Source organism: Macaca fascicularis, chromosome 14 (genome assembly GCF_037993035.2).
Source record: "Macaca fascicularis isolate 582-1 chromosome 14, T2T-MFA8v1.1".
Classification (NCBI taxonomy): Eukaryota; Metazoa; Chordata; class Mammalia; order Primates; family Cercopithecidae; genus Macaca; species Macaca fascicularis.
Genome location: NC_088388.1, coordinates 124,718,758 through 124,742,894, shown reverse-complemented (window position 1 = coordinate 124,742,894; position 24,137 = coordinate 124,718,758). Strand labels below are relative to the sequence as shown.

The window sequence follows — 24,137 nt, the reverse complement described above, 5'->3', positions numbered from 1 at the left end:
CTGGACAATTCCATATCTCAACACTACAGTGGCTATAGGTGGGGCTGATTCCTGGCTAGGGGATGGCAGGGTGGGTCTTCCCTGGAAAAGGCATATGATGACTAGGGGAGTGAAGGGTGGGCCGATCATCCCTTCCTCAGTTTATATCATAGCCTTCAAATGGTGACCTGGTCCTTTCTCTTCTTTTGAGAACACACACGGCCAGTACACAATCACCACCACACACCCTGCCACTGGCTCTCTCTTCTGACACTATTCTCACGGGCTGTCAGTGCGCGCAGTGTGGCGTCATCTCATCCTGAGATGCCTCTCCTCTGGTTCTCACCTCCAGTACACATACCTTTTGGATGTAAACTGGTCTGGCTGGGACACTCGGTCCTGCGTTGCTTGCCAGGGCTGATTCTGCTCAAGGCTCAGTGGGTGGCCTTTTTCTGCCTCCTCTCTGGCAGGCAGCCTCTAAGATGACTCCCAATGGTCCCCATCTCCTTGTATCCACAGCCCTTGTAGTCCCTGCCCCTCGAGTGTGGGTGGGACCTGTGACCTAACGTCTAACAAATACAGTATGACAAAGATGATGGGCTGTCACGTTTCTGTTTGTGTGACATAAGATCATGACTTCCCTCTTGCTAGCAGGCCCTCTCTGTTGCCCTTGAGCTTTGCACACTTTCACGAAGCAGATGGTCATATCAGAGAGGCCCACATGGCAAGGAACAGAGGGCTGGTGATGTCTGACAGCCCTCGAGGAACTGAGTCTCCCATCAGTTCTCTGTGGAAGTGAATCCTCCTCCATTTGAGCCTCAGATGAGACTCCAGTCCTGGCCAGCAACTTGATCACAGCCTTGTGAGAAATCCTGAACCAGAGGACCCTAACAAAGCTCCGTCTAAATTCCTGACTCAGAGAACCCACGAGATAATAAGCACATGCTGCTTTAAACTTCTGTGTTTGTCGGGCGCGGTGGCTCACGCCTGTAATCCCAGCACTTTGGGAGGCTGAGTGGGGCCAATCACCTGAGGTCAGGAGTTCAAGACCAGCCTGGCCAACATGGCAAAACCCTGTCTCTACTAAAAGTACAAAGTCAGCCGGGCATGGTGGCACACGCCTGTAATCCCAGCTACTCGGGAGGCAGAGGCAGGAGAATCGCTTGAACCCGGGAGGTGGAGGTTGCAGTGAGCCAAGATCACGCCATTGCTCTCCAGCCTGGGCAACAAGAGTGAAACTCTGTCTCAATAACAAAACAAACAAAAAAAGCTTATGTGTTTGTAGTGATGGTTACGTGATGGATAACCGATACGTCTCATGTTAACCCTCTGTCCCTCTGTCAAAAAGGATGTCCTTCCCAGATGATAGTGCATGCTCCCAGATGCTAGCAGCTCTCGTGGCTGTCAGTTATCTTCTGCAGAATTATGCTCTGCAGAGTTATCCTGTGTCCACCTTGGCCTAAGATTGGGGCTGATGGAGGAGTGCCATCAAGGGCATCTGTTATCCACACTTGAGGACAGGTTCTCTGGCAGCAGGGCTGAAGGAAATGCTGTACTGCCTTCTCAGTCTGAACTTTCTATCAGTTTTCACCTCAACCTAGAACCTGAGGGAAACTCCAGAACGGTTTTGAAGAGACTTCTCACTGATGTCTGTGGGCTCTTTACTCTCTTTGGAATCCTGTTGGATTCAAGATCTCAGTTGTTGGGCTATAAGATTTTCATCATATTGGTAAACTTTTCCTTTTCCTTCCTCAGAAATTAGAATTAGATGGAAGACACCGGGGGAGTCTAGAAGCCCAACAATCTCATTGCATAGGTAGCAAAACGAAGGCCCAGAAAGGTGAACAGACACCCCAGGTCTCACGGTTGGCTACGCAGCTGGGCTGGAACCCAGAGCCAGTTCCATGTTGCTCCCATGCCTCTCTGCCTCTTGAATGGGCAGTTTCTGACCACGGGAGCCAGGGCATGTTATGGCTGTGTATGCCACAGCAGCCAGGGACTTCCCACACTCCGGGGGTGAAGCCCAGCTGAGAACAAGCATGGGAGTGCCTGGGCTAGCAGCCCATCTTCCCGCCTTCCCTCGAGGCCCTGAAAGCGGGGAGTTCATCAACGGCACGAGGCATCTTGTTCATATTTTCCCGGCTGGGAGGTCCTGGCAACGTCTTCATTTCCTGCACGGGAATGAGTTTTTAATCTCTGAGCTCAGCTTCACTTTGGATAGGGTGGGGGTTGGGGGCAGGAAAACCGAATCTAAAAACGTACAGCCCCTTCTTCCTGTCGTGGGACCCTCTGATGGGCTGGCAGCGTCCAGCAGCTGAGAACTAGGGGTCGTGTCCGTGCAGGCTCTGGGCAGTGATCCATGAGGCCAGAAGAGCAGAGATGGAGCAGGGCCACTCCTTGGAGACCCTGTCAGCACAGCCTTGGGCTCACAGTAAATGGGGTGGGGGTGGAGGGTGGTCTTTCTTCTTTCATTTAGAACAAGCTGGAGGTGAAAATCATTTCTGCCCGCCCTCCTCCCCGGGGGTGGAGCCCATTTCAGCTTGTCTCTTCTAGGAAGTCTCCTGACCCCCAAGGCTGGGTTAGGTGCATCTCCTGGGCGGGCGGCGGGGGAAGTGGGGGGACACAGAACTTTGTACTGCCCATCCCTGGCCCTGTCAACCGGGTTGCCATCGCCTGCTGGCATGCCCCTGTCACCCCCCAGCCGGACTCTGATGGGAGGCATCCTGGAAGAAAATGGCAAGGGGGTATTGGTCAGAGGGAGAAGCCAATCCCACTATGGTTGGAACCAAGGCCTCATCTGGTCCCACAAGGGGCCCTGGAGCTGGGGTGGCTCTTTGGAGTTGACCTAGATTGTGACAAGGAGGCCAGGCCTTTCTTTCCCTGCATCAGACTGTGCCCTGGAAGCCATCAGCAGCTGACAGTCCCAGTAGCTGGCAGACGGGTCTGCCTCCTGAGGATGGAACCTGGGATGAACACCTGGAAGAGACTTTCTGATTGCCATGGTAACAGATAGCATGCTACCTAACACTTAATAGGCATCCCGTGAATATTTGAATATATAAATGAAAGATAGCATTTTGAGGGCCTTTTCTTCTTTGGGCTAAAAATGCCAGATCTTTCACACTTTCTCCATGCAACATGATTTTCAGTGCTTGCGTCACCCTGGCTCCTGTCTGCTTCGAGAACAATCATGCCCTGCACAACATTTTGGTCCACGATGGATAACGTATACAACCGGGGGCTGAATAAGATTATAAGGAGACGAAAAATTCCCTCACATAGTGACATCGCAGCCACTATAACGTTGTATTACAACCCATTGCTCACGTGTTTGTGGTGATGCTGGTGTACACAAACCTACTGCGCTGCCAGTCACGTGAAAGTTCAGAACACACAACTATGCACAGTACACAATACTGGTGATGATAAATGACTATACTATACTTTTTTACCATTTCAGAATGCACTCCTACTTATTTTTTTAAAAGTCAACTGTGAAACAGCCTCAGGCAGGGCCTTCAGGAGGTCCCCAGAAGCAGGCGTCATTATCACAGGAGACAACAGCTCTGTGGTCATTATTGTCCCCGAAGACCTTCCAGTGGGACAGGATGTGGAGGTGGAAGACGGTGATACTGATGGTTTTCACCCTGTGTAGGCCACGGTCTTAGCTTTTAACAAAAGTGTTTACAAAGTAAAAATGCTTTAAAAATAGAGAAAACATCCTGCTACTCGTCTTTTTTTTTTTTTTTTTTTTTCGAGACAGAATTTTGCTCTTGTCGCTTAGGCTGGAGTGTTGTGGCACGATCTCGGCTTACTGCAACCTCTGCGTCCTGGGTTCAAGCAACGCTCCTGCCTCAGCCTCCCAAGGAGCCGGGATTACAGACATGTGCTACCACGCCCAGCTATTTTTTTTTTTTTTTTTTTTTTTTTTTTTGTATTTTTAGTAGAGACGGGGTTTCGCCACGTTGATGGGGCTGGTCTCGAACTCCTGACCTCAGGTGATCCACCCAGCTTGGCCTCTCAGAGTGCTGGGATTACAGGTGTAAGCCACCGCACCTGGCCCCACTGTCTTCTTATGTCATCTCTCCCCACGCCTCACCTCACCTCACCTCCACACCCCTGCTTGGGCTTTGCTTGATGTGCACATGAACTCGTTTTCATCATAAACAAATGTTAATGGATAAGGAGGACCCGCAGTGTTGAGGTTGGCATCTACCCAGCACCGCCTGCCTGTGGCAATGGAGGACCCACAGTGTTGAGATTGGCATCCATCCGGCACCGCCTACCCATGGCGATGCCCTGCGCCTTCCTGTTGCTTTGGGATAACAGGTGCTTTGTTTCATGACTCAGGCCAGCGTGCTTGGTCTGGCTGTGACTCTGAGGTATTTTCTGTCTGTCACCGCAAGTCAGTGTTTGAAAGGTTTTAAAAACGACACTGAAACCACAGCCATTCACCAATGACTTTGAAGGTGAGAGTGGATCTTGTGAACACGAGGCCTGTCACTGCATTGGGAATGAGGGTGTCCTGGGAGTGGTCACCTAAACTCTGCTTCTCCATGTGGGTTGATCCCTCCCTTTTCCCGCAAGCCACGTAATCTCAATTCTCCGAACAAGAAGAGCAGAAGGAGCCAGCTGCTGATTGACATGCTCACAGAACGTTAGGACTCCTGGCGAGGACCTTACGTGTGTATTGCGTTCAGAGTCAACTGATGTTGACCCATTGCCGTGTGTTGGACGTGGGATTGAATGTTGTCTCATTTGTGGTTACAACTCTCTGAGATAGAACAAGGGTCATTTTCCCATCTTGCCAGTGAGAAAACTGAAGTCCAGCCAGGGAGGTTGTGTGACTTTGCCAGTGGCAAACCCTGGACCAGCCTCTTGGCCTGCAGATCTTTGCTCAGTCCTGTGCTCTGTCTGCTACGTGGCTACTGGCCCCAGGAAGGCAATCCCGACTGCCCACAACTCCGGGGCCACTGGGAATGGAATGTCCCATGTAACCCGGATGAGATATGGAAGGGGGCAGGAGAGCCATGGGCACATGACGGATCTGAGGAGCTGGCGGTTTCCTTCCTCTGCCACGTGAAAATTTTCCAAATATGGAGAGCCATCTGTTGATGATGTGAGAATTGAGCAACTTCCACTCTCATCATTAGCCTGGCAGCTTTGGAAAGTGAGTCCAGAAAGAGCCCTTGTGCATCATAAAGAAAATTTAAGCCGTATGTTTCTCATTCGTTTACTCTTAAGTCATCAAAATGTTGGTTTTAAAGAGGCTTTTGATGTCCCACTCGCTTTCTGCTTTTTTATGGGGGGAGAGAGAAAGGAAGTCACAATTCTCCAGCTGTAAATTGCCCATTTTGGGGAAAGCTGGAGATGGATCCAGGACCCCAAGTACTGGAAGGCTGGAGGGAACTCCAGGCAGGGGTCTGCTTTAGGAACACAGACAAGGGTACTTCTTCTCATTGCACAAAATGTACGTGGAGCACTGAGCAAGTGCTGGGCACAGTAACAAGCCCCAGGTGAAGAACTCACAATCCTCTGCTGTGAGTAGTAGCAGAAAGTAGGGGAGCCACCATCTGAATATGTTATCGTGCCATTCCCCTGGAGGGGACTCTGCGGACCACAGTGGTCTTCTGAAGCAGCAACACCAGGAAGAAGAGATTCTGGCTTAGAGAGGTTAAAATGCTCAGGATCCCTCTACAGCAGGTGTCATCCTGCAGCTGGGGTTTGAATCTAGGCTGTCTTGCTCTGGAGCTCGCGTTCTTAACCTCTGCTGCCTCCGGGAGGAGGTGGAGGTGTTTCCTAGGCAGGGAAAAAGGGGAAGAACCCTCAGGCAGAGGTGGGGACACCTGAGAGGGCCCCAAGAAGGAAAAGGCGTGACCCATGTAAGGAGCAGAAAGGTCAGTGTGGTGGAGGACAGGAGACAGGCCACAGGGGAGGCTGGAGAGGACCCGAGCACGAGGGCCTTGGCGCCCAGTCAGGAGGTGGTCTCTAACTTAAGAGCAGAGGGAAACCGCTGGATGGTTTTCAAAGCTCTCCAGGAGGTTCGGATATGGATTCGGGTTGAGAACCTCTGGGACTAAGGTGGCAGCAATTGAAGCAGGAAAAAGTAGACAGAGTTGAGAAGTACCTTAGACTTCAATTTATGGGATTTGGTACAATTAATTGCATGATGAGCAGGGAGAGGGGAGGTATTGAAAGAGGAAAGGGGGAATAGTGAGTGATGGACATTCGTGGAGAACCCCAGAGGTGGACTCCAGGGGCCTCTGGCTTTTAGGAAATAACCGCTATGCGAACACTCCCATTAAGCGCCTCAGCTTCTATTTGAATATGTGAGCTCAGATGTGCCCTGAAGATTTTCCAGGCTTTGAAATCCAGATCACTTTTGTCCTAAGTAGTATGTTTACAACACAACATGGCAAGTGTCACAACCCAGATATAAATAACATACTGGAGTTGCTGAATGACTAATTCTGCTGGAGAATGTCAGGGTGTGTGCTAGAGAGGAAGGGGCATTTGAGTAGGTTTTCTGTTCATTTATTTATTTTTTTTCTTGAGACAGGGTCCTTACTCTGTCACCCAGGCTGGAGTGCAGTGGTATAATCTCGGCTCACTGCAGCCTCAAACTCCCTGGGCTCAGGTGATCCTCCCACCTCAACCTCTTGAGTAGCTGGGACTAGGTATATACCACCACATCTGACTAATTGTTTTTAAAAAAAAAAAAAAAAAAAAAGCCCGCCTTTGGCTCCCAAAGTGCTGGGAATACAGGCATGAGCCACCGTGCCCGGCCTGAGTCGGTTCTTAAAGGACGTGCACAAGTTCTCGCGTGAAGAAAGAAGAGTGGCCAGGCTGGGTGGCTCACATCTGTAATCCCAACACTTTAGGAGGCTGTGGCAGAAGGACTGCTAGAGACCAGGAGTTTGAGACCAGCCTGGGCAACATAGCAAGACCTGGTCTTTACAAAAAAATTTTAAAAATCACCAGGTGTGGTGGCATGTGCTTGTAGTCCTAGCTATTTAATACTTAAGGAGGATTGCTTGAGCCCAGGAGCTTAAGGCTGTAGTGAGTCATGATCAGGCCACTGCACTCCAGCATGGCCAACAGAACAAGACCCCATTTCTTTAAAAACGTAAGAAGGAAAAAAGTGTCCTGAGCATGGGCAGGTGCCAGGTGGGAAGTTCAAGTGGCAGTGATAGGCATGCAGGGAGAATGATGGGAATGAGCCTGGCCAGAGGGCTGGGGCCAGCCGAGAAGAGCTGTGGAAGCCAAGTAGAGGCCAAGAAAGGTGGTGCCTTTCCCTGGCACCACCCTTTAACTTGTAAATTTCCCTCCTCCCAAGACCTTGTGTTTTGTCTTTCATTGGTGGCCTCTGAACATAACAGAATCCTTAGAGCCAACAGGCCTTTGGAAGTTCATGTAATCCATCGTCTTGTCCTTAGGGAGTACTAGGCCTAAATTGTCCTGGACATATAGGAAACTTTCCTGTGGTTGAAGCATTTTAAAGAAGGAGATCATGCAGGCTTACTGGGTAACCCTTGGTTGATCCAGGAGCCCTCACCCTAATTCTTTTCTTCTGTAGTTCTGACTTATTTTTGTAGATGCTCAAAGGAATGGAGACAGTCATGATTTGCTGTAATGAGAGATCCCCAAATTCTTACACAACTGCGAATGAAAAACATGATTGGACTCCTGCTATGTGAAAGAATCTCTGCAGGTTGGGATATAAGAAATTAGAAGACACATTCTTTGACTGCGTATATAGGGCATAAGGAAATAAGAAAGAAAGCCAGTAACAAAAGGCAATATATACCAAGTGTCAAATAAAGTCTGCTTTGATTTTCTCTGTCTGTTCCCATTGTTCCTGGTCAATACATCACCTCCCAGAGAGCAATTATCATATGACATTGCAATTGTTTGTTTTCCTGTTTGTCTTCCCAGAAGACTGAGCTCCTTAAAGTAGCACTGTGTGCTTTTCCTCTTTGCATGAATCCCTGAGCCCTCCCTTAGTATCTCGCTTATAATATGATATGGTTTGGCTGTGTCCCCACCCAGATCTCATCTTGAATTCCCACGTGTTGTGGGAGGGACCCGGTGGGAGGTAACTGAATCATGGGGGCAGGTCTTTCCCATGCTGTTCTCCTGATAGTGAACGAGTCTCACGAGATCTGATGGTTTTGTAAGGGGGATTTTCCCTGTACAACCTCGCTCTCTCTTTACCTGCCGCCATCCACGTAAGATGTGACTTGCTCCTCCTCACCTTCTGTCATGATTGTGAGGCCTCCCCAGCCATGTGGAACTGTAAATTCATTAAACCTCTTTCCTGGGCCAGACACGGTGGCTCACACCTGTAGTCCCAGCACTATGGGAGACCGAGGTGGGTAGATCACCTGAGGTCAGGAATTTGAGACCAGCCTGGCCAACATGGTGAAACCCCATCTCTACTAGAATTACAAAAAAATTATCGGGGCATGATGGCACGTGCCTGGGGTCCCACCTACTTGGGAAGCTGAGGCAGGAGAATTGCTTGAATCGGGGAGGTAGAGGTTCGAGTGAGCCGAGATCGCACCACTGCACTCCAGCCTGGGCGACAGAGCGAGACCCCATCCCAAAACCAAACAAATAAACAAACAAAAACTTCTTTTGTAAATTGCCCAGTCTTGGGTATGTCTTTATTAGCAGCATGAAAACAGACTAATACATAATAGATGCTCAGTAAATGTTTGATGGATTAATAAATGAATGGTAAAAACACTTTTCTCATAGAAGTTCAGGGACTATAGGGACCACTATGGGCCAGAATGCTCAGAAAATGTTTGACAAAGGCAGTGAAGCATCTACTATATGCCCAACTTTTAGTGGTGGGAAATGAGAGCCAAAATAATGTAGTTAGAAAGTGGTAAGTTGGGTAGGAGAAAGGCCTTTCGCAACCAAACTGTACCTAATGTTTTCCAGGTGGCAGCTCATGGCCTCTGTTCTCTAACTTGACACACAATGGATTCTGGGACAAGTGGCCAATGCGTTGTTCTAATTTGTGACCAGGTGTGGAGCCACAGGGACCCGGGGTCCATCCTGGGCATTCCCTTGGGTGCGGGAGCACCAGATGTTGCTCTGGTTTTTCTGGAGGCTCCCAGAATCCCACTGTCTCCACTAGAGACTGTGCCCCCTTCTGAGTTGGTCCCTTTCCCTCTTGCTCAAATTAAAACAGCTAATTTTAGACACTTCCTGATTACTCCTAGCTGGGTCTCATTAGCAGATTTAAAACGTTTGGAACCTCAGATGGAGAAGGAACAACTTTCATTGGTTCTGGTCTGTTTTCCATCTCTACATTGCTGTTGATGTTGGCTGCCTTGGAGAAAAGCAAAATGAACTCCCTCCTAAGAGTGTGGACCGCAGGCTGTTGGCTGAGTGCCTCAACCAGTGGGTGAGGGGTGAGGGAACACATGTCCGAAGGAATATGACCACCTCTGGTGGCAGGCACATGTTTTGCTCATAACGCATCTCAAAAGTGCATAAACAGTCATTTTTCATTTATACATGTATTCAACATTTAAGGATCACTTAGCATATTCCAGGTTCTGAACTGTCCCAAATCCCACGTACCATGCCCAGGTTATAAGAATACAAAAGTATTTAATGAAGGATTCCTGCTGGCCAATAACTCATAGACAGGGGTGCAATAGACAAGCATATATGATTGCCAACCCACGGGATTCATGTGGAGGTGTGCAAAGGACACTGTGGTAGAACAACACTAACAACAGAAAATATTTATTGAATATTTGTGTCCCAGGTCTAAGGATTTTACAAGTGTTAATTCTCACAATAACCCTATGAGCATAGAGAAGGGCCACCTAATTTAGTAGGGAAGTGGAAAGCAAAAAAACAGGTACATCTGGGACGGGAGGGCATTTAGGCAGATGGAATGGTGTGTGCAAAGGTGGGGAGGCATCTCAAACAAACGGAATTTGGGGATCTACCTGCCTCTTTCTGCAAGTATTTTTCTCTGTCATGGAGGAAAATCTTCCTGTAAATATCTTGCAGTTGCTAATGCCTGTTGACTGTAAGATGGATTTCAAACGCCTCCAGGGCATTCTTATTCCTTTGAAGACAGTCTCCAGCAAGAGCGCTGCTTTCCCTAATAGGACTGGGGTCTTATGAATCCCCCACCCTCACTGTCACCATTTCCCTCTTTCTTGCTCTTTCTCTGCTCCCATAAACCATCTCAGTAGTCTTTTTACTTTTAGTCCAAGCCTCCTAGGATTTTTCTTTTCTACATTAACCCACCTCATTTCCCAGTGGAATGGATCATTAGGGTCTCTCTCATCTCATCTCTTATGATCCCAGTCATCCTGGGACTGTCCTTAAGCAGGATCCATAACCAAAAGACTTCTCCAACAAATGCGAGATAAATTATCATCACCACCACCATTGTCATCGTCATCATCATCATCATCAGCAGCAGCAGCAGCAGTGTCTGCACATGGCCTGTGCTGGACACCACACAGAGTTCAGTGTTCCCTTCTGTCTGACAATCTGATGCCAAACTCAGGATTTATATGGGGTCTAAACCAAAGACTTACATGGTACCCAAATTCTAGCATGGGACTAGGAGGAGAGGAATTGCCAGCGTGATTTGGGTCACAGTGGAGATTTCTGGACGACTGAGAAAAGTGATCCTGGAAAGATATTAAGGTTACACACAGTGACTTCCAATTTCAAGTCAGATGGCATGAGAGTCGTGGCACTTCCTGCCTTCACTGATACTTTTCAAGGACTTGATGCTCCTCCTTGAGTTCAAGACCAAGGAAACATGGCCTTTCCCCTCTCTTCTGCACATCCTTTGCCCGAAATCATAGAAAGGGAAGTTCTAAGCCCTGGCCTGCAACAAGAGAGTTAGTGAGTCCTGAATCTGGCCTCAGAGAAGACAGGACGGTGCCTGGCAAGTAAGCAGCTTCCCTTTCCACTGGTGTCTTGGCTTCATGGAAGGATCCTCTCCAGAGCACTTGAGGCCTAGAGTCCTTTTTAATGGAAACAAGAGACTCGTAAATCCCAAAGCCAGACTCCCTTGGAAGCTCCTGGCTCAGCTCTTGCCTCCCGGGCTCACTGCCATGAGGAGCATCTCCCAGACTGCTCTCCCTCTCTTCTCCCAGCTGACTTCACACACTGACTGTTGGCTCTGGTTGGGGGCAGCCCGTGCCCTGCCTGGCCAGAAGCCTCCAGCCTGCTTGGGTTACCATGAATGAGCATGTTTGGGCTGAACGGTAACCCTCAAGTTTTTCTGAAATTTGAGGTCACTGGGTCCTGAGATGCTGACCTAACATTTTGGGGAAGGCTTGATAAACTGGGTTTTGAAGAGGTCCCCGACAGCCATCCATCCAACCAGTGGGGGTTACAAGAGGAGGAAATCCAGGAAAAGTCCAGTTGAAATCAATCTCGGTTACCTCCCTTCAGTGGAGGCCCCAACACCCAGGCCCATCCGTTCCCTCTGGGGCCCCGTCCCAGGGTGTTGATCCCACGCCAGCTCCAGCCAGCTGCCCAGGAGTCTGTCTCCTGCCCTGATGGTGGCGCTCCCGCCCCTCCTCTCACCTCTTCCTTTTCCAGTCAACCTTGTCCTTCGTCTAGAGGTCGTGAGCAGAGACCTCCAGGTGCAGCCTGTGCTGGGCTAAGGGAGTCGACCCCACACTGTCAGGCAGATCTGTCAAGAGAGCTTTAGGGTTTTTAATTAGAAGGGCCAGCTGGGCTCCTTCTTTAGTCCCCAACTCCATCCCCCAGTCTGGCTTGTAACTTGACTTCTTTTTTTTTTTTTTTTTTTTTTTTTGAGACGGAGTCTCGCTCTGTCGCCCAGGCTGGAGTGCAGTGGCGATCTCAGCTCACTGCAAGCTCCGCCTCCCGGGCTTACGCCATTCTCCTGCCTCAGCCTCCCGAGTAGCTGGGACCACAGGCGCCCGCCACCTGGCCCGGCTAGTTTTTTGTATTTTTTAGTAGAGACGGGGTTTCACCGTGTTCGCCAGGGTGGTCTCTATCTCCTGACCTCGTGATCCGCCCATCTCGGCCTCCCAAAGTGCTGGGATTACAGGCTTGAGCCACCGCGCCCGGCTGTAACTTGACTTCTTAAGATGGAACTAAGGGAAGGAGAGAAAGGAAGAGAAGGGAGCATGAATTACTAACCTCACCTCCTCCCTTTGTTTTAAAAATCACCTTGTATCCAGTCTCCTTAGTGTTTTTTTTTTTTTTTTTTTTTCTGTAGGGTCGAAGAGGGGTAACAGGGTCTCATTCTGTCACCCAGGCTGGAGTGCAGTGGCATGGATCATAGCTCATTGCAGCCTCAAACTCCTGGGCTCAAGTGATCCTCCCAAGCAGCTGGGACTACAGGGCATACCTGGCTATTTTGTTTGTTTGTTTGTTTGTTTGTTTGTAGAGGCCAGGTCTTCCTGTGTTGCCTAGGCTGGTCTCAAACTCCTGGCTCCAAGTGATCCTCCCACCTTGGCCTCCCAAAGTGTTGGGATTACAGGTGTGAGCCACTGTGGCCGACCAGTTCTTAATTTATTGAATCCTGGTGTCTTAGGTGTTTAAGCATCCTCAGGGTTTGCAGCAGAAAGTTTCTGATTGAGGAAATGGATCCATGGAAGTTGTTGAGGATGGAGTTTCTTTCCTTTGTGTTATATAGCTGGCCAGTCATGGGGCTAGGGCTGGAACTCAGACATCCCTTCTCCAGCCCTGACTGACAGTAACCAGGTAAAAATAACCTATGGGGCACCAGAAGCCTTGGGGTCTGGTCATGCTCAGGCCCTACCTTGCAGGATGACCTTGGGCCAGATTTTCCTCCTCTCCAGGTCTCGGTTTTTTCACAGGAGTAGAAAAATTTTTCTGCTTTTGAGGCCATTCCATTTAAGCAACTGCAGGAAAAGGAGTGATTATACTAGTAGCAATTCAGATCAAAGGTGGAGGGGTCTAAAAAGGATTTGGTGGTGGGGCTGGACTATAGTGTTTTGATTTAAATGTGGCACATCCTAGGAGAGGCTGTTGGCCCTGGAAGGGCTCAGGGCTGATGGAACAAGAACTGCTGAGGAAGAAGACGGCTGTGACGGGGACAAGCACATCACTGCAGGCCCTTGGTCTATTTTATTAATTAATTACTTAATTTATTTATTTATTTTTGAGATGGAGTCTTGCTCTGTCACCCAGACTAGAGTTCAGTGGTGTGATCTTGGCTCACTGCAACCGCCGTCCCCTAGGATCAAGCGATTCTCCTGCCTCAGCCTCCTGAGTAGCCACACCAGGCTACTTTTTGAATTTTTTGTAGAGACGGAGTTTCGCCATGTTGCCCAGACTAGTCTCGAACTCCTGACCTCAGGTGATCTACCCATCTCGGCCTCCCAAAGTATTCGAATTACAGGTGTGAGCCACCGCACCCGGGCCCCATGGTCTGTTCTTGAAGATTCATTTCCTCTCTCAGGGCAGTTCAGAGGACGCTGGAGTTTTGAGGGCATAGAGCTCTAGGAAAGGGTTTCCTGATTACTGGGCAAATCTGAGACCCCTCCCTCTGGGGCTTCCCATTCTCTGTCTCGTCTCCCGGTCTGCCTGTTGCTCTCTGTCGCCGGGTACGTCCGCCCCTCTTGGGTCTCACTGTCTTGGGGTCTCACTCTCTCTGTGGGAACCTTCCCCTTTGGGACCCAATTACTGGACCCTCTAGGAAAGTTTAATTGAATATTTGTATTGAAAACAGGAGCCAGGGCCCCGAGCCTGATGGGAGGAGGCAGGGGGACAAGAGGAGAGCCGTGTTTGCTTTTCACTCCGGATTAGAGTACCTTTAATTGTGCTGAGAGCAGAGACTGGGGCTGGGGATAATGAGTCTGAAGTTTGTTTTCTCCCTCAGGCTGCCCCTCCCTCTGCCTACTCCCCCTGCAGGGAAGGGGTTAGGGCAGAGGGGCTGGGGCTTGTCTGAGCTGCGGTCCACTGGGCATTCAGTGCCCTGGGGCCCCAGCCTGGGTCTCAGGAGCTGGAGCTGGCCGCAGCTATGCCTAACATAGGCACGGGCTGTGCCGATTTGCACACGTGCACTTCAAGCCTCGGGTACTGGGTCATGAGTGCCTCCTGGGAAGACACTTGGCCAATGCGTGTGCATCTGGGTGTGTGAGAAACGTGCTGTTGTTGAGGACAGTGACTGCTGAGTACATCTGCTGCCAGGAGGCTAAGGCGGCCACATGGGAGTGTGATTCATTGAGGCCTGAAAAGTGCCATCAATCTCGCTCTTTCTGGAAGGCAGAAGATGCCATTCCTGCGAGCTGCTCTGCGCTCCCCGGCGCTCCTCATGGCAGGGACCTGAAGTTTCTTGGCCGGACTGCCCCTGGAAATGTCTGCCCGTGAGTGGGGAATTAGTCAGGCTCCTGCTTTCTCCAAGTGAACGCTGTGGCAATCCTGGGGTCCCATGTCCTGCTCATCGCCCTGAGGCCCCGTGCTCATGATTGCTTTTGATCTGAGCAGAATCTGCCAGTGTGAGGCTGGGCCACTTGTCCTGGGTCCCACAGAGCTGGGGATTCGTGGGGAGGGCACCCCCATTGTCCAAGGGCCTGCTGGCTGTCAGGAGGTGCTCGCGTTCTTCCCAGGTGTGGAGACCTGCTCAAGTCCACACGGCCTGTTCCAGGTCGAATAGGGAATTCAACCCAAGTCTGTTTGCCTCCAAAACCCATGCCTTCTCCTCAGGGGCTGGACAGCAGAATCAAAGGGGGCGAGCGGCTGGGGCTGAAGGACCCCAGTGGAGTTGAGGCGATTTGATTCCTCTGGCTGTTTTTCTAAAGGAAGATTTAGAAGAGGGCCGGGAGATTCCTGGAGGTGGTCACAGCCGCTGCACCTGGCTGGTCGCTCGCAGTGTGCAGAGGGAGGCAGCAAGGCCAGTGTCTGCCTCAAGCCTGCCTTTCCCTTCTCGCCGGCCACCCTCTCATGCTCCCTGCCCCACCTTGCTGAGATCTAACAGCTGCCGTTATTGAGTGCCTGCTGTGTTCCTGACCCATTCTGAGTGCTCCACATGGGTTACACATTCACTCTTGCTACAGCCATAGGAAGGAGGTTCGGTATCCCGATTGTAAGAGGGGAGATGGAAGCACAGAGAGGTGGAGTGACTGGTTGGCTCGGTTTGGTGTCAGCATCTGCTTCCAGCTCGCCCTGCTTACGCTCAGCATGCGGCCCTGAGGGGGATGCTGCCAACCCTGCTGGGTCCCCACCCAACGCCGCTCCGAAGGGGCCTAACTGTGGTTGGAGGAGCGGCATGGGTAGGGTCACCACTCTCTGATGCTATAGGTCAGAAGAGGCGAGCTTAGTCCCACTTTGGATGGAGCCTTCTTCCTCCTTGCCTGGTAGCTGCAGGGTGACTGGGTGTGGGGACTGCAAGGCTATGAGAGCCCTTAGCACATCAGAGCTGGGTTTGCCCCCTGTCCTCAGACGCCCCCTCTGTCCACACACCCCTCTCTCACGTGGTCCACTGTTCTCCATGCCCCTTCCTTGGGGCAGTGATCTGTCCTTTGTCAGCCTGGCCGCCTTGGGTCTTGGGAGAGGCTACTGGGGAGCAGAGCTTTGGTAGTGGCCGTGGTGAAGTGTGGAAGGGTGGGGGGACAGGCACAGTTCCTGTGTGCCACCCTTGCCTGGGGGTGATGGCACACCAAGGCGCTATAGGACATCATGGGCGGTCCCTTTGCCTGGCAAATGATCCAACTTTTTCTGAAACGACTGACTCCACTCTGAAACTCTTTTCCTTCTGTGTGTTTATACATGGGTGAGATGAGGGGATGCTGGAGTAAGTACACACTGAGGTCCAAGGGGACGGGGAATCTGGGGAACTGGAGGAGGAGAAACTGAATCACAGACCCCGGAGCTCAGGACCCGCCTGTGATGCGTCCCATCCACAGGCCCTGCTGTCCCTGCTCTCCCAGGCTGGCCGACCCGAACTTCAGCTCACTGCTGAGGCCAAGCAAAGCTGGGAGCATGCTGCACTGGCTCCCTTGCAGTAAACAGTAGTAGGAAAATGCAGCTGTTTGTGTATAAACTAAAGCTTGTTACAGTCCTGGGAGCTTCCGACTCGGGGGCCCACAGGCTTGGAGTGGAGAACATTGTGGGGAGAAAAATCATGTGTGAGCTGTTACTGCTGGGCCCCAAGGCTCTGAGGCCCCGCCTGGCCCTCGGCCCCGACCTGCCCTGCCGCCCTCCCCTCACTCCACCAGACTCCAAACACAGCCCAGCTGCAGGAACATCAGCCTCTCATTATGTTCCCTCCACCCCTGCACAAACACAGCAGGTGGGGCGTGGGGCGCAGTGGGCGGGGGCAAGAGGCCGGCATGGGATTTGGCCTCTCTCAGGGTGCTGAGAAAGTGTGCCGAGGCGGGGGTGCCGAGGACACAGTGGGGAGGTACCCTCTGGGCTGCTTACCATGCGCCGCAGCCCGGCTGGGATCAGACCCCTGCCCCGTGCAGGGTCTGTGGAGAAAGGTTGGGGATCGGGGCCACTGAGGAAAGCTGCAGTGGGACAGGGGCTCATTCCATTTTGACATTAACTGGGTATGCAAATAACATGCAGGTTGGCCCTTTATTGTGTCTTAGTCAATAGCCAGGCATTTTTTATCTTTGGCCTGCAGCTTTGGTCTCAGCAGATCTCAGCAGGTCACCAGGTAGGAGGGGGAGGCTGTCAGCTTTAGAAGGAGGAGGCTGGGAGTGGAGGAATCACTTTCTTCTGTCCCGTAGCTGTCACACCGAGCAGGCAGTGGCGGCAGATAGGCCCTGGGGATCCCTCTCGGCAGCCTGCTGACTTTTACAGGCTGGGTGTGGTGGGGGCAGGCGAGGGCGGGAGGCTGTGCTGAGCCTGATGGATGGGCCCTGGCGGCAGCTTTGGCCGCCCCGCTGGGGCTGGGGGCCCAGGCTCAGTACGGGGAGGTCAGGCTGAGGGTGCAGGGAGCTCCCGGTCGCTTAGAAGGGCTGCTGATGGGAGGAGGGTATCAATTTCCCAGCTGAAAAGCTGTGGGGAGGGAGGAAGAACAGACCCCATGTGGAAGAGAAGTTACACTCGGGGGGACGTGGCCAGAGAGGACCATCTTGAGTTGTGTTTCTGTCTTGTTAAAGGTGAAAATTCCGGGGTTTTGTACGGGTATGGGTGCATGTGTTGAAGTTAGTATGCAGGCAAAGCAGATACTGCCTTTCTTATCACCATCTTCTGCCCTACCCCACTCCCTGCACTCACATACACACTCACCCACTAAGCAGGACACCATACACAGTCATACAAGACACCATACACACACACACAGTCATATCAGACACCATATGCACACACAGTCATACAAGACACGTACACACACAGGCTCACACACGCACTCAGGTACTCATGCAAGATGCCACACACACACACAGTCATACAAGACACCATACACACATATAGTCATACAAGACACTACCCACACAGTCATACAAGACACCATACACACAGTCATACAAGACACCATACACACATATAGTCATACAAGACACTACGCACACAGTCATACAAGACACCATACACACAGTCATACAAGACGCCATACACACAGTCATACAAGACGCCATACACACAGTCATACAAGACGCCATACACACAGTCATACAAGACGCCATACACACAGTCATACAAGACACTACGCACACACGCTTACACACACACTCATGTACTCATGCAAGACATTATACACAGACCGTCTCTCGCACGCTCATGCAAGATACTATACAAAAACACGTAGTCATACAAGACACCATACACGCAGAAGCTCACACACACACAACACTCATGCAAGATGCCATACACAGACTGTCTCAAACTCACACGCTCATGCGAGATGCTATCCACATACAGACTCACACACTCACTTGTGCAAGATACCATACACAGGCTCTCACACACACATCCCTTTCTTTTATTAAAAAAATAGAAACCTAATTTTCATGGAAACCTGCCGCTTAAGTGACTCAAGTGTCTGAATTTCCATTCTGTAAATAATGTAAATGTACATAATGTCTCCCCCCAGTCTGTTTCTCCAGTGTCCTACAATGCAGTGCTTGAATTTCCTTCCACTCAGACTCCCACAGAATCCACTCTATCCTATGTAAGCTCCAAACCCCTCCCTCCTTATACATCCAAGGATGTCAGGATGGTGTGGGGGGCAGTCCTGCTCATTCAAAACTGGGACCCAGCTGCCTGTCCCCAGAGGCAGAGACTGCCACAACCATCACCAGAGGCTGTTTACTTACCTCGGGGACATTCTAGCCCTGGGCGAAATCTGCATGTGTTTGAACTGGAGGTGAGCTGGGAAGTGCATGGTAGGTAGTTTGGAACTTCTGTGCGAGCCCAGGAAGTTCCTGTCACTGTCTTCTCCCTTCCCCTTCCCTGCGTGGTGCTCGGCTGTGCATCATTTGCCAGAAGCCCATCCAGTGGCCTGGAAGCCTGGGGACTCGGCCTGCTTGCTGGGGAGAATCTTGCTCCACTAAGCTGAGTGCTTTCCAGGACTTTGGGTGGGGGTGGGGGGGCAGGTCGAGACCTCAGTGCTGGAGCAGGGGCCAGCCAACAGCTTGTCAAACTGGCTGCCTCCTCACTCCATCAATTCCCCTGTCATTTCCCGGGGATACCTTGAGGTTGACCTCAGTGCAGGGAGCAAAGTTCTTTCTTTGTCTCCTAATAAACAGCCTCAGTGATTGCTGGCCTCCAGCTGTTCTGTGGCCCCTGTGGCCCCACCCCCCTTCCCCGAGAGGCGCTTTCTCCCTGTGAAGTCTCATTAACTGGAGGCTTGGGGCCAAGGGAGGGCTCTGGCCCACCACTCTCTCCTTATTAGCGCAATCATTTCTGTCTGGCGTGATGGCCAAGCTCTTCCTAGAACCCTGTCTGCTCAGAGGCTCCTCCTGGACTGCTGGAAGACACTGTCCTGGGTCCTAGAACCCTGTCTGCTCAGAGGCTCCTCCTGGACTGCTGGAAGACACTGTCCTGGGTCCTCAGAGTGACCAGGGCATTTCTCCCCTGAAGCCATTGGCGCCAGGTGGCACTGGGTATGGGAGTTTACATAGGTCTTTTCAGGGCCCATAGGAAGGCAGCTACTGATGGATCAGGTCCAGGAAAGGTGGGTCTCTCGGTGCAGCCTCCTTGAGAGCCGGCTCTGGCCTTCTGGTGGCGTTTGCCCGTGGGAGGCCTGTGGACTCAGGCTGCCCAGAAGACATTTCTCTGTGTGCAGCGGTTCTGTTTCCTGGCACAGCTCTCTCCCCTGCTCCAAATGCAGTGCAAACCCTGAGCTGGGGGAGAACAATCTCACGAGAAACTTGGGATGTTCTCTGCAGGTGGATTTCTCCATGGACATCTGAGTGGGAGACTGGATTTTAGGCTCTGCTCTGTGCAGGTCCCCTCACTTCTGTGTAGTCTTTGCTCTGCCAAATCCAAAGTGCTTTCCACTTCCTTTTTCTAGAAACAGTTGTATAGTGGTTAAGAGTCAAAGATATGCAGTCTGGGCCGGGCACAGTGGCTCACTCTGTAATCCCAGCACTTTGGGAGGCTGAGGTGGGCAGATCATTTGAGGCCCGGGGTTCAAGATCAGCCTGGCTAACATGGTGAAACCCTGTCTCTACCAAAAATGTAAAAATTAGCCGGGTGTGGTGGTGCACACCTGTAATCCCAGCTACTTGGGAGGCTGAGGTGGGAGGATCCCTTGAGCCCAGGAGGCAGAGGTTGCAGTGAGCCAAGATCATGCTGCTAGGCGACAGAGTAAGACTCCATCTGGAAAAGAAAGAAAGAAAGAGAGAGAGAGAGAGAGAAAGAAAGAAAGCAAAGATGTGCAATGTGACAGGCCTGGGTTCAAATCCTTATGCTGCCACCTATTAGATGGGTGAGAGAGGAAAGTTTCTGAACCTCTCTGAGCCTCAGTTTCCATATCTGGGAAATGGAGATAATGACAGTAATGCTGGCCGTAGGTTACTGAGAGCATTGCAAGAGAGGATGCATATAACGCACACAACATGAGCTAGATTACCGAGGACGAACGTTGTACATTTGTGTGTAGAGTCTTAAGGAGGATTTTGCTCTTCCTCATGGGCCAGGAATTATGTACTGTTGCTTGTTGTCTCCCACAGGGAAGGTCTAAAACAGCCCCGAAACTGTACTTCAGTGGATGAAGGTATTTCTTTTTTTAAAAAGGACATGCAAGTACAAAGTCTCATAAAAAAAAAATACTCAGGGCCCTGGTAATATTGAGAATATTTGGGAACAGGAAGAGGGACTAAGTGGCCTGTTGCAGAGGTGGGAAGAATATTTTTCCTTATATGTCTTTTTTTTTTTTTTTTTGGAGATGGAGTCTCCCTCTGCCACCCAGGCTGGAGTGCAGTGGTGAGATCTTGGCTCACTGCAACCTCCTTCTCCTGGCTTCAAAGATTCAGATTCAGGACATTTCAGGGCCTGTCAAGGAGGTTCTTCCCACTTAAGCCTCCTGAGTAGCTGGGATTACAGGTACCTGCTACCACACCCAGCTAATTTTTATAGTTTTAGTAGAGATGGGGTTTCACCATGTTGGTGAGGCTAGTCTTAAACTCCTGAGCTCAGGTGACCCACCTGCCTCAGCCTCCCAAAGTGCTGGGATTACAGGTGTGAGCCACCACGCCCGGTTCCTTGTATGTCCTTTCGACTCTTGTTTTATGTCTGCATCATATGAAACCTATTATAAAAATAATACAATTAAAATTATAATGTTGGAAATATAACAAAGTATATATACTGGGGGGTAAAGTTTTTCAGGCATTCTTAATACTTGAAACCAGGTATTTGGCTAGTAGAGTTAGGTAAAGGGCTAATTGTGAGGGATTCCTTGGAGGAGAAAGGGATGGAGATCGAGGGGCATAGGGCCCAAGGCCACCAGGATGTCCTGTGTCTCTGTTTGGGGGAATTTCCTCAGCCGGGTACTTTTTGCCCAAGTGCCTCGTCTCAGCTACTATTCCGTGAGCTGGACACGAGCCCGCAGCCTCCGTGTGCTATGAGCGTGGCTGTGGGTGGGGAGGCAGGTAGATGCAGCTGCAGCACCTGTGCCCTCTGGGTGGGTCCTGCCTTTCCCCTGCAGGCCTCGCTCACTTGTTAGAAATCTGTCTTTTCTTCAAGGTTCACCTCAGATCTCACCCCTCTGTGAAGTGCTCCCTGTTCCTACCAGATCAGACTTTACCCCCATCCCCTCCCATGTGTTCTGCTCGTTCCTCTTTCCCAATTCTTTCCCCGCCGCGTTTTACATTCTCTTTATTTGTTGGGATGCCATTTCCCCTGTTGGCTCTGAAGCCCGTGGAGGACACAGGCCATGGCTCATTCACATCTCCAAGTTCCACCGTTCCCAGCCCAGGGCCCAGGACGTAAGTTCTCCATCCACGCTTGGGAGTGCATGAGTGGGCGAGTCAGCAGCCTCGAGGCCTCAGAACCTCCTCGACAGGCCCTGACATGTCCTGAATCTTTGTTGTTTTTTTTTTTTTTTTTTGAGATGGAGTCTCGCTCTGTCGCCCAGGCTGGAGTGCAGTGGCTGGATCTCAGCTCACTGCAAGCTCTGCCTCCCGGGTTTACGCCATTCTCCTGCCTCAGCCTCCCGAGTAGCTGGGATTACAGGTGCCCGCCACCTCACCCGGCTAATTTTTTTTGTATTTTTTAGTAGAGACGGGGTTTCACCGGTTTAGCAAGGATGGTCTCGATCTCCTGACCTCGTGATCCGCCCGTCTCGGCCTCCCAAAGTGCTGGGATTACAGGCTTGAGCTACCGCGCCCGGCCCGTCCTGAATCTTTGAAACTCAGTTTTCCATCTGTAAATTGGGGATGGCAATCACGGAACCCACCTGTGAGAGATCAGCTGGGTCATGCTAGGGAGTTCTCTGCTGCACCGTTGGCCCTGATGGATGTGTCCCTAAATTTACGCAGTGTTTGCTCTCATCTTGAGATCATAGGTGTCCTTGGACTTCCTGTCCTCTCTGCTGCACGCAGAGCTTGCCTTCCTCCCATTTTCCACCTCGCTTCTTGATGCCACGTGTCGTAAGCTTCGCCAGCAGTAGCTGGGCCTAACCTTAGGGCCATCAATCCCAGACACAGAATGGTCAACCCCATGGAATCAGCCCTCAGTGCCTCTCCCAGATCACTGCCCTCTCCACAGAGCTGCAGAGCCCAAACTCGCCTTCCCAGCCGGGCCAGAAGGAAAAGGCTTTCTGTGCCTGCCCTGGCCCGCCAAGCCTCACAGAGGCTACGCCGCTTGAAATGCTGACGTCCTGTCTTCCCTTCCACCCCCTTTTATTTTCTACTTTATGCTTTTCCCCCTTTCTCACTTACTCTTGCTTGCTGTTCTCCAAAGTGTTAGTTGAAAACAATAGGTAAGAGTGGAGCCACCAGCAAGGCTCCGTGGATGAGAGGCGTTGGGGAGCAAGGAAGGAACAGCCATTGCTTTCGCTGATTACCCGTTGCTGGCCCACCTTCTCGTTCTGCTTCCAGCAGGAACTCATGGGTCCTGCTGAGTGAGAAGGGGCTTCTTTTTATCCTGTCAGTCGTGGCTTCCTGGTCCTTCTAGCTCATACATGCCTGAGATCAGACCAAAGGAGGTCCAGCTCTTGGTCCAGGTCTCTCCTTATGAGCTGCACTACCTTCTAGGAAAGAAGTGAACTCAAGGGAGAGTAGGGAAGGGCCCACTGGAGTAAGGGTCTCGCTGCATTTCTTCTGTTAGCAGAACATTTCTGTTTAATGCATAGAAGGGACTTTGTGTCTACAGATCTACTCACCCGACTCGGATGAGATCAGGAGTCCTTTCCTCGGCAAGAGGACACCTTCTCCCATAATACAGTGCCACAAGCCACGTCCCCCGTAGTATGGCAGGAAGCGAGGCATCTTGGGGTTGGAGGTGTGCAGTACAGTGTCATCAAAGGTGGGACAGGGCCCATCACAGGGCTTCCTTCCCTAGTCACGGAGCAAACACAGTCCCCATGGGATGGTAGAGATACCGGGAAGAGGCTGCAGCCATTGACACACAGGTGCACTTTGCACCCATCATCACGCCCTGCAATCTCCTCTCCCCCTGCCTCAGCTGTATCTTCCACAGTCCTCAGCCCTAGTGGAAGTGTCTTCAGATTTATATGGTGCTATTTACTGGCGCTCTGCCAATTAGTGACACTTTGAAATTCCCTTATATGACGCACTGCTGCTCTGACAATAAACAAGTCATTAGCTGGGTCGGAGGGCAGCTTCCAGCTGGTTTTGATTCATTGTTTCTGAACCGCTCAAGAGGCTCATTAAGTTGCAGGGTCTCCAGTCTAAGACTCAGGAAACCCCAGAAGCTAGAAGCAGATGGGGTTTCTGCACATCTAGGTGCTGGGTCACTGTTCACCTGCCTTTCCCTTCTGATGCCCTATGAGACTCATCCCCCCACCACTGGAGGGGATACTAATTGCCACCACAGTGTCACCCTCCTTTGATAAGACACAGACACAGGACAAAGGCCTCAGTAGGGAGTAGATGTGAAAGGGCAGCAGGGAACGGTGAAAGGAGGCTGGGTGGAAAGGAGAGGTTTGGGTGCTAGAGGAAGGAGTGGCACGGGAGAGCTAGAAACTCCAGTGGGTGACTTGGCAGGGGGGAAAGGTGGCAGACACCTGAATGAGAGCCCGGCCCGTTATGACCAGTTCATGTTCTTCACTTGCAGCTCCAAAGGCTGTGGGACCTGGAAGGAATCTTGGGCATCACCCAGGCCAACCCCTCATCTCCATTTTACAGATGTTCAAGAAAGATGACGTGACTTCCCAGTTCACCCAGCTCATACGTGCCTGAGATTAGACTAAGGGAGGTCCAGCTCTTGGTCCACATCTCTCCTTACGACCTGCACTAGGTCCTAGGAAAGAAACAAGCTCCAGGAAGAGCAGGGGAGCATCCTGCTCCAGGCGTGTGCTCACTGCTACTGTTCCTCCTCTTCCCCGTGCTTGCAACCCCTCCTTCCATCACGTCTCATGCCCTGCTGGCTTCTGGATTCTGCACGTATAAAGGAGTCCTGTTTAGGTGTCTAAGGATGTTGAGTATGTGAATGGCTAAATAAGAAGGCTCATTACAGAGAACCATGCTAGGCACCGTAGGAGAAAAAAAGTGCTTGATATTCATGACCTGGAATGGAAAGCACAG

General features: G+C 51.2%; 1 protein-coding gene across 8 annotated transcripts in view; it reads left to right on the top strand.

Annotated features, from left to right (window-relative positions):
- Window positions 1-24,137, top strand: part of RPUSD4 (RNA pseudouridine synthase D4) — a 138,359-nt gene that overhangs the window by 35,307 nt on the left and 78,915 nt on the right. For 4 of the 8 annotated variants that reach the window (XR_012423915.1, XM_015435924.4, XM_074015614.1 and 1 more), the window contains exon 8: window positions 23,668-24,022. The exons of the other annotated variants lie outside the window; for them this stretch is intronic. The gene's annotated coding sequence lies outside the window, so the exon portion shown is untranslated. Of the gene's footprint in view, window positions 1-23,667; window positions 24,023-24,137 lie in introns of those variants that run through there. 8 annotated transcript variants of the gene reach the window in all.